This window comes from Prionailurus bengalensis, chromosome A3, assembly GCF_016509475.1.
Source record: "Prionailurus bengalensis isolate Pbe53 chromosome A3, Fcat_Pben_1.1_paternal_pri, whole genome shotgun sequence".
In the NCBI taxonomy this organism is placed as follows: domain Eukaryota; kingdom Metazoa; phylum Chordata; class Mammalia; order Carnivora; family Felidae; genus Prionailurus; species Prionailurus bengalensis.
The window spans coordinates 55288333-55301865 of NC_057354.1; positions in this window are offsets into that span (position 1 = coordinate 55288333).

Sequence of the window (13533 nt, forward strand, 5' to 3'; positions counted from 1 at the left end):
AAAGCCTTGGTGGCCCTGAATGCCCTATTTTGGGGATAAGGATGCCTTCCACCCTCCAGGTGCAGGGAGGGTAGCCTTCACATGAGGAGTATTTCCTGCTTTCAGGGGACAAAGGAGGGTCAGAGTGTCCGTTTTGCACTGTTTCTTAAGTAACTGTATATATTTTTAAACTGTATTTACTTATTTTGAGAGACAGAGAGTGAATGCACAAGTGGGGAGGGGCAGAGAGAGAGGGAGAGAATCCCAGGCAGAGGCTCAAGCCCACGAATGGTGCGATCATGACCTGACCTGAAATCAAAGGGTCGGATGCTTAACCAACTGAGCCACCAGGCACCCCTGTTTCTTAAGTAACTTTGACGCAAAATGATCAACATACCAAAGTGGCATATTTTGGGGTGGCCAGCCCTGAACCCCGTCAGTTCCCTCCTCTGAAACTTCCCGGGAAGTGCACACATTAAAGCTGAGCTGGTGGTTGTAGAGAGCAGAATCAGGTTAGTAGCTGAGTGGTAAGAGGTCTGTGAAGGAAGAAAAGAGTGTAGATTAGAATCAGGATGGACAGATATGAACAATGGAAGTAATTTTGCGCACAACTCATTAAACCACCTCCCAGTCCTGGGACTTGATCAGTGCAAAAAAATGGCTGTGCTTCATTTAGCTGATGCACAGAGTTCATCTTCTCTTTCAATAGATGCACATTAGACGCTACTTGTCCTGTTTGATTTACATCACAGCAGCATTTTTCACCGATGATCGCATATGCTACTCCTCGCTGGACAGTGAGGGCTGGATGAACGTGGAGGACAGCAGAGGCCAAAGCTGTTAACTTCTGACTGGGTAGCTCCCAAGTTCACGTGATGGCGTTGAATTCTTGTTCTATTACCATGGAAAGGTTTAAGGTCACCTTTTCCAATTCATAATTCCCACAGCTTGGGAATGAGATCTTCAATGCTACAAAGACCTTGCAGTGGTGATACCCAAGCAGATTTTCTACTCTGGGATGTTTATGTGGCCTGACTTCATGAACAAGGGGGCCCAAGTCTGCAATTTGACCAAGACTTAAAAAAATTTTTTTTAATATTTATTTTTGAGAGAGCAAGAGAGAGAGAGACACAGAGCGCGAATGGGGGAGGGACAGAGAGAGGAAGGCACTGAATCTGAAGCAGGCTCCAGGCTCTGAGCTGTCAGTACAGACCCTGACGCGGGGCTCAAACTCACGAACCATGAGATCATGACCTGAGCCGAAGTTGGACGCTCAACCGACTGAGCCACCCAGGCGTCCCGAAATTTGGCCAACGTTTAAGGAAGAGTATGTAGTGGCAGAAAGAGCCAGACATTCGAGTCCATATCATGCTAACCATTTAGCTGGGAACCCTTTACGTACCTTGTACCTTTACATATATAAGATAAAAAGACCAATGTGATTCAAAGGTAAGGTCAGAGTGGAATCTGTAATATCTCAGATCTGGGGCTTTCTGTGACCTATCCTGCTAGTAATGTCAGCATCCACACATCTGCATTTTCCCAGTTTGTAAGAGCAGAACATCTGACACGGGAAGCCTGTACTCTGGCTTTAGCAACTTTATTCTTGGTTTTGTCACCTGGCCAAGTTAGACTTTTGGTCCACTCCCATATAGCCTTCCATATAGTCAGCTTACCACATAGTCAGGTAATCCAATCCAGGAGGAGCTGAGATACCCCAAGTCATACAAGGGTGGCCTGAGAACTACCTAAAACATTTGGTGACTTGGCAAACATCTGTGCCATGGGAGGTAGTGCTAAGAGTCATTTTCAATCTCCTTGACCTGTTGGAAGATGCCATTTATGGACTCAAACCACGGGGTTTGACTGCAACATTGTCCTGGTATGCCACCCAGGAAAGGTCCAGTGGCATGTCTTTATCTGGGAGAGGGACAGTCCTTGAGCTCCTATAGAGGTTTTCCCAGACCTAAATCACCCACCCGAAGAAGAGGCGGCGGGATCTTTTTCTCGTCGTGGATACCATACCTCATCGTTCACCCATTTCCCATTACTTACTCCACCAGGTGTTCACTGGCAGGAATGAAACCAGTTCAGGTTCTTTCACACTATCTAGATGTTGACATAACGAGCAGTCATATTCATCAGTCCCTGCAGCCAGGGTTTAGTAAGCCAGTTAAATCTAAGGGGACCTGACAAATGACAATAGATTATAGGGAACTCTGCCCATCCACGCTGCGGTGCTTAATACAGCCTTATATTCAGAGAAAATCATGGCGTCTACTAAGACATTACGTACCGGACCTAACGCCTTTTTTGGCATTCTGTTAGGACTTGAATCCCAAGACTAATTTACCAACACGTGGAATGGCAAACAATGGGCATTCCAGTCATTGCCCCAACAGTAGCTCCATAGCCCCATAATTTGTCATGGGATGGTGGCCAGAGATTTGAAAAAATGGATATTGCCAGAGGAAATGGTGCTTTCTTATGAGGTAGATGTCATGTTAACCTGTGATGATGTATCCTCCCTGTCTCAAGCGGCCACGTCACTCCAGGAGTAAAGTCACAAGGATGGGAGGTAAATGCTGTCAAGATCCAAGGTCAGGGTCAGTCAATACAGTGCCTGGGTGTCCTTTGGTTGAGTAAGACACAGGTGATGCGGGAGGCAGTTATCCAGAAGATCTGAGCCTTCCCAATCCCTACCACGGTAAGGGTATCACAGGCTTTTGTTGGCTTATTGGATTACTGGAGACCTTTTATTTCCCATGGAGAGCAGCCGTTAAGACCTTTATACACCTTGGTTAGGAAGGGAAATTGATGGGATTGATGTGCTAACCAACAAAAGGCTTTCTTAAAGGCAAAAATGATAAAGGCCCTGGGGTTATTGATGCCACATTGGAGTTGTGAATGAGCTGTGAGTTCATATCCAAAAGGGCTGTCTGGGGCTCGTGGCAGTGACAAAATGGGAAACGAACCTCCTTAGCTGTGGCCCATCTCAGTTACGGAAGAGAACACCAGTCAGGTATAGTCCCATCAAGAAACAACTATGAGCTGTGTATCTCGTACAGCAACAGCTAGCAGTCCTGCTGCCTGACCTGCCTGGGATGATGGCAGGAACCTCTCTGCAGGTGGGAGGGTGGATGAAAGACATGTTCAGCAAACCTAAGAGTGCCTGCGCCCAGGGAAGCCCCTCGCAGAAACGGCACCCTTCCCCCCAACAGATATTATTCCCCAAGGAAAGGAAGGGGGAGGCTGGCCTCCAGCACCCACATGGCACACTGGTGGTGGCTGCCGGGGAAAGCCCACCCCAAATGAAGTCCCTCTGCCATCCCACTGCACTCTGATGTGCTTTGGTTCAGAGGAAGAGATTTGGGAAGGATGCGCTGAACCTGACACAGCTGTCCAAGTATGGCAAGTGTCCACTCAGTACCCACCCACACCACCAGGTGGTCATGAGGCAGATCCACAAGCTGCTGACAAGGACTGTCCCCGATGCCACCGCCGGTGACAGCCGGGGCACGTCGGTCGGACCACATTGCAAATAGATGGCACAGGCCCTCTGCCGGTATCGGAAGGGCACAGATACGCGCTGACCTGCGCAGGGCTTGTACCAACCTTTGCCTGTAAGAGAGCCAGCCAGGCTGCAACTATAAAGGGATTAATAAACCAGAGGGCATGTGTGGGACTTGACTCGGATACATAGGAATCAAGGGACTCACTGTACCGGCTGTGAGGGTCAAGAACGGGCAGAGGCCCGGGACATATTATGGGCTTTCCATCTGCCGGACACTCCATTGCTGCAGGACTAACTGAAAGGAAGAATGGACTGATCACAAACATTTTCAAGACTTTGTCACCAAATGGCCTCCTTAGAGGATGGTCTCTATGACTAATGGCAATTCCACGCTGTGACACCTCACCCACAGCAGGACAGATTATCAGCATACGATGGGTAACCAACAGCAGCCCCACACCTGGGCGCTCAGGTGCAGGACTCTCAGGAGGTTGAGGCCTGTCTGGTTGGAGGAGGGACTCAGTTTGCAATTGCTACAAGCCCTCCCACCTGGTAAGGCTTCCGTTCATTGGAAGTTAGCTTGGAGTGCCTCTCTAGGGAGTCTGGTGTCCTAATGTCTTGGGGCCAACGGCTCACAGCTGGTATTATTCTTTAAAAAAAATTTTTTTATCAAAAATTTTTTTAATGTTTATTTTTGAGAGAGAGAGACAGACAGAACATGAGCAGGGGAGGTGCAGAGAGAGGGAGACACAGAATTCAAAACAGGCTCCAGGCTCCGAGCTGTCAGCACAGAGCCCGATGTGGGGCTCGAACTCACAAACCGTGAGATCATGACCTGAGCCGAAGTCGGACACTCAACTGACTGAGCCACCCAGGCACCCCACATCTGGTATTATTCTTAACCCCTGGACATTGGTCGGGGCCCAACACCTGCAAATAACTTCTCAACCTCCAACTCTTCATGATGAGGCAGGGTTGTTAGTATGGGTACCAACCAAGATGACAATATAGACACACCCTCTCATTATATTAAGGAGCGGCATCTATGGTATCATCCCCCAGGGAAAATCCCTAAGCCAATGGCGGTGTTGACTCACGGGGACCAAACTGCTGTGTTGCTCTGAAATGAAGATTTGTCAAAGCTACTGTTGTAAAACATTTCTCTTATCGCCCCTACCCTCACATTTCTGATGTTCCTCTCCTATCACGTCAGGAAACCTCCTCCTGTCATGGGCCACCACTTACACTGAAGTTCACCATTCCCCTGTGGAAAGGACCTCCTTACTGGGTCGCTGGGGAACCATTCTTTTTTTCCTTTGGGCTTAAAGGTATATTAATGTTGCTGTCGTGGCACAGGGGAGCAAGTCACATCCTGATATCTGGCTCTAGGGTCATCACAGATTGCACGTGCTGTAAAGATGGCAGGGGTGGAGTGTAGGAGTGCTGACATTGACTCCATCTTGGGCCTTCCATCTTGTTCATGCCCCATGATGACTGCCCTCAGGGCCACGTGTTCCAGGCCCCATGGAGGTTAATGTACACCCTGCCTGGAACGTGGGAGGGCTTGTTCTGGTCTGCCCTAAAGTGGTGCGCAGAGGGCATGTATTCCTGGAGATGGCTGGTGTGCCGAAAGTCCCACTTCGGGTAACTTAGTGGAGATCCTCTGGTGCATAGACGGTGCCGCTTTAGAAAACTGCCCTGTGACCTCACCACCATGCCCCGCACTCCAGAAAAGCTGGGGATTCAGGTTGGTCTGGGCAGAGACGAGGGATGGAGAACGGCCACGTACCTCTTGGATCCTCCTGCCTGCCCGATCTCCACGTCAGTAAGAACCTGGAACAAAACTCTGCGTAAACGGTACGCACAGGGTCTTGCTTCCGTTTTCAGTCTCAAAGTGCCTTCTCTGTGTGCAGGATACTTTACTGACCCTCTTCCACTTTCTATCACCGTCTGTTTCAGGAGCCTGGGGATTGGCTCTAGAAATGCTTCCTTGAAGGTCACCTGTAGGGGCTATCTTCCAATTATCTCAGAAGTGATGAGTGATGAGCTTCCAATTATCTCTGGCATAGCTTGCATGAATCCAGAAGGACTTTTTTTTTTATTTTTATTTTTATTGCCGTGTAGGTGGTCAGCAGTACTATGGAAGGTCCTGCCCGGTGAGGTGACAATGCATGTTTCCTTCTAAAGACCTTGAGATCTCTTGGTCTTCTGGTCAAGAGCGATGGTGAGGCTTGTCTGTCAGTGGAGGCCATGCCTCTTTACCTGCTGGTGATGCACCTCAAGGATGCTAGTTAGTTCTTATATATAGCTCGTCATAGCACACATGGTTCCCTTAATTCCCACAGTGTCCACTGAATCCAGGAATGGAAGTGTTTTTGTTTTTGTTTTGAGAGATAGGGTACAAGTGAGTGAGGGGCAGAGAGAGAGAGAGAGAGAGAGAGAGAAACGGGGCTCACCCAAAGCAGGGCACAAGCGCACCTGACGTGAGGCTCGAGTTCACGAACCATGAGCTCGTGACCTGAGCTGATTGAAGTCAGATGCTTAACCGATTGAGCCACCCAGGTGCTCCAGGAATGGAAGTTTGTGTTTATCTAGTTATGTATTTATAATTTTAAAAAAAATGTGTATTTTTCAGAGAGACAGCATGCGAGTGCGGGCAGGCAGAGAGAGGGAGACACAGAATCTGAAGCAGGCTCCAGGCTCTGAGCTGTCAGCATGGAGCCTGAGGCTCTGGGCTCACAGAGCCCACAAACCGTAAGATCGTGACCTGAGCTGAAGTCAGATGCTTAACCGACTGAGCCACCCAGGTGCCCCAGGAACAGAGGTTTTTAAACGTCAGGAGGCATTGGATGTCCAAGCACTCTTTCAGAAGCGATCAATCCATCTCTCCTATTTGGAGTATTCTGGATCTTTACAAGGGCCAGGGGCAGCATCTGGCCATTTAAGTCCAATTTCTTGACTGGTCTTTTCTAGAGTCCTTTTTATGTCTCAATTTTTATGTTCCACTTGCCCTGATGATCGAGGACGGTGTGGAGTCCGAAACTGTAACGAATATCTCCGAGTCTCTCCAAGCAGGTGGTTTATCTCTGCTGTAAAAGGAATTCCTTGGTCTGACTCGATCCATAAAGGAATGACAAAACACGGATTAATCTGTTATTAGTTTCCTTACACTACTGCGGCAACAGCATATCAAGTCAGCTAGCATTCAGTCTGTCCACCAAAGGTACAAAAACCAAACAGCGAGAATAGCCCATGCCTGGGGGCAAATCTATAAAATGCATTTGGAACACTCCCAAGGGTGGTGCGGCCCTGGGAGGACTTCCCAGGGAATGTCAATTTCTTCTAGAAATTTGGTGAGGCTGACAAGTGGGCACCGGGAAATAATCTGGGCAGCAATTTTGCGGATGCTGGGGTGGAATCGTCTTTTAGTTCCTTACCTACACCCCACCTGCACATGGGTCCCATTCGATGGGAGAGAAATACAAGCCAACAAGTTCAAAAGAAAGGGGCTACAAAAGTCCATTTGGCCCAGTGGGGAATCCATCTGGTAACTTGTTTGCTTTGGCAGCTTTTAGGATCCATTTGTCTTTTTCAGATTGGGGTAGGGAGGAGACATCAGTTGAGGAGAAAGGCGGGCTTAAAAGCTGGGCGGAGATAGGAAGGGACTTTTCTTGGGCTGCACACTTAGCAGCTCCATCCCCCCTATTCCTTTCTAAAGATACAACATCCATTTCCTTAGTGTGGGTTGAATAGTGAACAACGGGGATTTTAGAAGGAGGGGAATAGCTTGTAACGAGGCAGCAATCATACGCACATTAGCAGCAAGAGGACTGCAGAGGTTAAGAATCCGAGGGATTTCCAAATTGCGCCAACGGCACGGCAGACCCCCCAAGCCTATCTGGAGTCCGTGTGAAAACTGGCAGCTTTCCCGTCCACCGACGTACAAGCTGTGATGAGAGCTAGCAGTTCAACTGCTTGGGCTGATTTTATAGCAGGTAAGGAAGGAGTATGGTGCCAGTGTTTCACGTGGGGACACTATGGCATAGCCGTTTTTTACATTTCCTGGGAATTTCATTTCTGGAAGCCATGACAAACTAGAGGTAAATCTGGGCTGCCTCTGGGGGGGGGGGCGGGTCTAGGAGGTCCCCCCGTGGCTTTGAGACCATTTCTATAGTTGCAAGGCAACCATCATGGTAGGGGGTGCAGGGGGTGCAGTGAGCAGGTTGCTGGATTGAGAGCATCACAACAACTTAGATGGTAGAAAGTCAGTCACAAGGACTTGGTCGTAGGTGGTCTGTCGCTGTGTGGAGAGATGCTGGGTCTTACGAACTTGTCAGAGGGCAGACCCCTCACGGGGAATGTGGGCGAATGGGCGAGCCTAATGAAAGGCTTTGTCAATCAAGGAGGCAATGGTGGCTATAGTGGGCAACCGGGGGAGCCATGCCTGATGCCACAGGGCCTGGCAGACATGAGCAGTAGGCCCAGGATGAGTCTGAGAGGCAGAGGCTGTCCTGGGACCCTGTTATTTTCAAGGCAGTACAGATAAAAAGGTTCGTCCGAATTAGGTAAGTGGAGAGCTGGGGGTGTGGACGATGTTTATTTTAAGGCTTCAGAGGAGGTTAATGGCTTCAAAGGCTGGTCAGCAAACTGGCTCTGGGGTGTCCTCTGGGAGGAGGACATACAGAGATTTAGCAAGGGCTGCAAAACTAAGAATCTATTGGTAGCAGTAGCTGGTTGCCCCTAGAAATTTATGTAACTGTTTTGGTTTTGGGGAGAGAGACATTGACTCAAGGCATTTTAGGGTGAGCTTTTGAACACCCCGAGGACACCTCATGTCCTAAGTAGGTAACAGTTGCTTGGACCCACTGAAGTTTAGATGGGGAGGCCTGATGGCCTCATTCAGCTGGTGCCTTTAGAACGATGAGGGGTCTGTAAGAGCAGTTAGTCTTGGGTCTTTACAGCATAACAGATCATCAACAAACTGAACAAGAGGGGGGCCTTGTGTGAAGGCTACAGAATCCCAGTCGGCTTTAAGGACTTGGGAAAATATTGAGGGAGACCCATAATATCTTTGAGGTATGCGAGTTCACGTTAACTGCTTCCCTAAAGAAATCTTGAGTCAGGGCACGGTGGGATTAAAGAGAAAGCCAAGCAGAGGTCAGTCACTGTGAACCAGATGGCATTCCTGGGAATTGAGGTAAGAGCAGTGGCCGGATCAGGGACACAGGATAAGGAGGGCGTGCAGGACTTTATGGCTTTGGTGTTCCAGAGGTTGATAGATTTGGTTCCTGTCCGAGTCAAATGTACCTTCTTTCTTTACTGGCAAAATTGGAGTGTTACAGGGTGAGACAGTAAAGACCAGTGCAATCTCCTCCCAACGAATCTCCTACAGGCTCAACTCCTCTCTCTGTGTATCTGGGGATAGGGTGCTCCTGGATGGAAAACGGCTTACTTTCCAAGAAACGCACCTGGCTCGGCACTCAGTGACAAGCCAGACTCACCTCCATGTGTGGCCCAGAGACAAACCGGGCGTCTTTTCAAGACCCCTCCTCTCCAGAGGAATCTAAATCAAGATGAGTTACCGTGTGGTCTGAGGGCAGGGAAATGAGCACCTGTCTCGTTATGCTTTACAGTGGCGTTGAACTTCCATTAACAACTCTGTATCAGAAAGGTTTGCCAATGCGCAGCTAGACCCCAGCAAGGCATGCTGGTTGAGGTGGTTGAGACAGGGGCCATGGAATGGGTGCCCGGAGTCTCTGGTAGCTTGAATAGAATCAGGTGACAGGCAGAGATGAATCCTCGGAGGGGCTGGTAGGGCAAATGACACCAAGGTCAATTTAAACATCCAGTCCCGTAAGACGCCTGGGTGCCCCCGTTAAGGATCTGACTCTTTTGATTTGGGCTCAGGTCACGATCCCATGTTCGTGAGATCGAGCCTTGCGTTGGGCTCTGTGCTGAGTGTGGAACTTGCTTGGGATTCTCTCTCCCTCTTCCTCCACCCGTCTCCCCAGCTTACATACACATTCTCTCTCTCTCCCTCTCTCTTGCGTGCAAGCTCTCCCTCTCTCTCTCAAATTAAAAAACAAAAATACAATTCTAGGTCCTCTATTTTCAATTTAACAGTGGGCTTGGGTGTGACTGAGGATCAGCTGACCCTATGAGTTGATGGTGAATTGTCCCACAGGAGAAAAACTGACCTTCTGGGGACACCGAGGTCCCAGAGGATTGTTTCTTTGACTTTTCTCTTAAGGGTGGGACAATTATTGTTCCAATAGTATTTGTTATACTATCTGTGAATGTCTAGGGGCAGATAGGGAGGGTCACAGTAGCCTTTGAGTAGCTTTGAAAGTTACGATTCTGTCGCTCTAACGATTCAAACTGCAGAGAAAGAATAGTTGATTTTAACTTTTTTTTTTTTTTTCCTGCCAGCTATTTTCAAAGAATTTAGTAGCTGCTTCTATTGTGACATTTATAGGCTGGCTGGCCCATCCAACTACATTATTTTGAACTTGCCTCTTTATATCAGGGAGAAAGTTTCCTACTAAAGTGGAAATTAAAAGGTTTTTACATTCTGGAGTTTCTGGGTTCAGTGCAGTTACACGTTTGAAGAGTTCGTATAAAGCATTCAGCCAAGGCCTCTGGATGTTCTCCTTCCCTCTGAGCTCACAATTCAACCTTAGACCAATTCACTTGAGGGAGAAAAGCCTCTAATATTGTTCCTATCAAGCCTTGAATATCAGCCTCCAGCTGAGCCACATCCTGGTCATTTGCAGAAGGGCCTTGGAGAATTCCTGGCCATCTGTTTCCTCCGCGAGGGGGTTTTTCCAGGGGGCTGTCTGGCCTGCCTAATAACCCCGGTATAATCACGGGAGGAAAGAACACTCTTAAGCAGGCAATCAAGGTCTCCGGGAGTAGGGTTGTGAATGGCCACTAATCTTCCTAATTCCTCTCTAAATTTGGTAGGATCTTCTGAAAGTGGAGGTAAAAGGCTTTATAATTTCAAAGGTTTGCCGCTGTCCAGGGGATGTGAATTCTTTGTGGTGGGTGTACCAGGATGCATCCATAAAGGACATTGGTAAGAAGGCCTGAGGCTGGTAGGGTCTGCGTACAGAGCCCTGGAAAGTAGGAGGAGCTGTAAGGGACAGTAAGCGAGCCTCATCACCTGCCCCAGCTGCTTCTGCTATATATATTCCCTTCTTGACGTTCAGCATTTCCACAGATAACCTGTATACCCTGGGCCGGGAAGTCAGGCCAGAGCGCCCTCAGTAAACCTTATAGGGAAAGAGAAGTTAAAACAGGTAGCTGGGTGTTTAAGGAATTTTTCTAGGGAAGGTGGAAGAGTTTGGGAAGCTAAGGGAACTTCCTGGGGAGCTGGGGCTGGCTTCTGCGAAGGGGGATTTTGACCCAGTGCCTGGAGATCCAAAAGATCTTCTGGAGGGTAGGGGACAGGGAGATGGGGAGTAAATCGGTGCACCAGAAGCTGGGGACAGGGGATTTGTGTTAGATGTGGATTTTAATCTTTGTTCCCAGTCTAATTTCTGTTCTTTCGTCTTGTTAAGGGAGCCCCTAATGTTAGGCATTGTATTCCCTGGTGTCCTGTTCTCAATCCGATCTTCCCAGAGATACCAGAAAGATAGCTCCGTAGGAGGAGAGCTCATTACATTTGTTTTTGTTTTTTCATTTTTAAATTTTTAAATTTTTTTAATGCTTATTTTCCACAGAGAGAGACAGAGAGCATGAGTGGGGGAGGAACAGAGAGAGAAAGACACAGAATCCGAAGCAGGCTCCAGGCTCTGAGCTGTCAGTACAGAGCCTGACACGGGGCTGAAACCCATGAACTGTGAGATCATGACCTGAGTCATAGTCGGATGCTTAACTAAGCCACCCAGGTGTCCCACATTTGTTTTTAAATATAGAAAATTTTCCCATTCAAAACATCCCTCATCTGGCCATTGACGAGTGGGGTATCCATTAGTATATTTATTCCAAATGTGGCTCAATCCAATAAGCCTTTTTAATGGAAAGACCTGGAGGTAACTTCCGAGGCTTAGAATAAATCAGTAAGTCTTAGTCATGGATGCAAGTGGCATCTCCAAAGTGAGTACAGAAGACAGAGCCCCCACAATCCAAAGTCCCCTGGAGTTACCCTATGAAAGCACAGACCTTTGTTGTCACAGGCGAACAGTGTAGTGAAAACGGTGTCTCTGGTCTGTCACGGGAACATGAGACGCCTGCAGTCACAGACCCGCTAATCTGTGACATGGGGCAGGTGCCCCAGGAATGGGGCTTATGGGGCTTTTCTAACATTATTTCAAAATAATGAAAGTTGGGGTGACAAAGGCCTCCTATGGGCTGGGACCCCTAATAACAAACTCCCCTGAGAGCCGGCATGGAAGGACAAAGAGACCACTGCCTGTGACCTCGTGTCTCGGATCCCCAGTCTCTTGGTCTGGCCACCAGATGCACAGTGGTACATGTACCTTCTAGATGGTGGATGCCAGCAGGAATACTCTCACTGGTCACAAAGCCAGGCTCTCAGGACACAGAACAAGACAGAGGAAGACCTCATTCACTTTTTACATAGGGGACCCACAGCAAAGTCGGTCGAAAGAGACGCTGGTCTGGCGAGAACGGTGAACTTATCGGTGTCAGGCCGCTGGAACGGCCGGCCGATGGGGCCCATGTCTGTGTTCCACCGTGGGGGTTTCTTCCCTGTGACAAACAACACAAAAGACAGACAAAAGAAAGCAGTGACCATCTGTGGGAGGAACAGAATCAACAGAGGGCAAAGTACCCCTGACAAATCTTTACCAGAGTCGCTGTACCCAAGGAACTAGTGCACACAGATGTTTTCTCCTAAGGAAAGGGCTCTCACCGTCTTGCTTTTAGGGGACCCTGCGGGCAGAGCTCTGGGAGGCTGGGGGTAGCAAATAATGGAAGAAGTAACGAGGTTTGTTTGCACAGCCTTGGTGGCCCTGAATGCCCTATTTTGGGGACAAGGGTGCCTTCTACCCTCCAGGTGCAGGGAGGGTAGCCTTCACATGGGGAGCATTTTCTGCTTTCAGGGGACAAAGGAGGGTCAGGGTGTCCTTTTTAAGTAACTTTAATTCCAAATAATCAATATGCCAAAGTGGCGGCCCGTCCTGAACCCCATCACACACATTCACCAAGAACGTGCCCACATCAGATACTCTGCTAGGTATTTTGCTCAGGTTTGTTGAGTGTCCACAGAACCCCGGAAAGCAGAGACGGTGACTCCATTTGTCCAACGAGAAAGCTGAGGCTTGGTGAAGGCAGAGTCATGGTTTCCCAAGCATCTAATACGGGCCAGGCCCTCCAGGCTCAGAGCCCGTGAGCCCAGAGTGTGGAGGCCCCATGGCTGTCACCTCTGGTGACTGTCCTGGTTGTGCCCTCTGCTCTCACTCCCTCACAGTCAACTGTTTGCTGCAGTTGTGGCAATCGCCTGCCTTCTAATTGTTTTCTCTAGTTGAGACTCTGGGGACACAGCTCTGACTTGATCATTTTTCTCATAACCTTGGAGAGTAGGAGGAGCTGTAGGGGACAGTAAGTGAGCCTCATTGCCTGCCCCAGGTGCTTCTGGCCTTTGGGCCGGACCCAAAGGAGTTCTCAGTGAATGTGGGTGGGGCCACAGAAGAGTCCAGACTGCACAAGGCAGACAGGCAGATCCCTACCATTTTAAATACCTGACCGTTTTTATGAGGAATCAGTGATGAAGTCCTTGAACTCTTCCTGTCCCTTCTGTGAGCCAGGCCGTGGGGCACGAAGACGAGCTGAACATTCTTTCTGCCGTTGCTGAGTTTACAGTCTGGTGGGAAGAAAATACATGCGCAGACACTACCGGCTGAGTGCTGTGACTGCTGCATGGGACCAGTGCTGTGAGAGCAGAGGAGATCGAGGGGGGATGGTGAGGCCAGGCCTCAGCACCTCAGATGGCTGTTGGGAGGGTGTTGGAAGAAATAAGCCCAGAAAGGTGGGTAGAGGCCATATTCTTTAATGGTCAGGGGCTCCCAGCAACTGTG